Here is a 1,026-nt window from a genome sequence, read left to right as displayed (position 1 = left end):
TTATGCATTCATTGGTTGATTCTTATATGTGCTCTGATGAGGAATCGAACTTGGTGTATTGGGATGATGCTCTAACCAACTGAGCTACCCGGCCAGGGCTAATGTGCTCACAAATTAATGACAGTAGTGGGCACTCGGTACTGAGTGCTGCTTAGGAGCCAATCTCTGAGGTGAGCCTTGCTGGACCCATTTTACAGGTGAAGAAACTGAGGCTATGGGGATTCAGCAGTTGCCCCAGGATCTCACAGAGAGAAAACGGTAGTCCTGAGCTTGTGGAAATGCACATTTTGGGGCTGCCCCAGACTTGGACTAGATGCTGGGCAGGAGTCTTAGGGTAGATATGTTAGTGGGTTCCCAGGTGATGCTGAAGTTTGGGGAGCACAGCTCAATGTGCTCCTCCCCCAGTGCAGCACTCCACTCGGGGGGGCCATGCAGACAGCATGACGACTGCTTGGGGGCGACTCCCCTCCCCTATTAGTGGGGCAGGTAATTGAATGCTTCTGAGATTCCATTCCTTCAACTGTAAAGTGGGGCGCAGGTGCCGCCCACCTCAGAGGGCTCTTGTGAAGCTTGGGCAGGAAAGCACTCAGTACGTGGTAGCTGTTACTGTCACTAGTGACAGGTGTTTTAGGATCTGGTAGCCGATACCACCGCCTCCGCCATGAAGCTGCTCTGATTTCCCCTAGAATGTCCTTGAGTTCCCAGGGAGCTATGTCTGCCCATCTCTCCTGGTACATTGTCTTGTTCTGCTCCCAGCCTGGGCCCTTGAAGGCTGTGTCATCTCTCCATACTTGTGTCTATGCTGAGCCAAGGACACGGCAGGTCATAGTTCTTGTAAAGCTGGCCAAGGGGCTGAGCTCACGCCTTTTGAAGGTCCCAGCCTGCACTCCCTGCCTGGCCCTACCCCATCACGCCACAGTCTCCAGCCCTTCCCTTGATCCAGAGAGGGAGCTGGGCCTTTGCATCTGCCCTGCAGGAGCCACTGAGGGCTACGGCCTTAGGATAGTGAGGCAGCCCCACCCTTAC

At 54.3% G+C, this 1,026-nt stretch overlaps 1 protein-coding gene across 2 annotated transcripts in view; it reads left to right on the top strand.

The window, feature by feature from the left end:
- The window catches only part of GGA1 (golgi-associated, gamma adaptin ear containing, ARF binding protein 1), an 18,772-nt gene that overhangs the window by 4,279 nt on the left and 13,467 nt on the right, over positions 1-1,026 (top strand). The window lies entirely within an intron of this gene.

Source organism: Myotis brandtii, unplaced genomic scaffold (genome assembly GCF_000412655.1).
Source record: "Myotis brandtii unplaced genomic scaffold, ASM41265v1 scaffold78, whole genome shotgun sequence".
NCBI lineage: Eukaryota > Metazoa > Chordata > Mammalia > Chiroptera > Vespertilionidae > Myotis > Myotis brandtii.
This window is presented reverse-complemented; position numbering and strand designations above follow the sequence as displayed.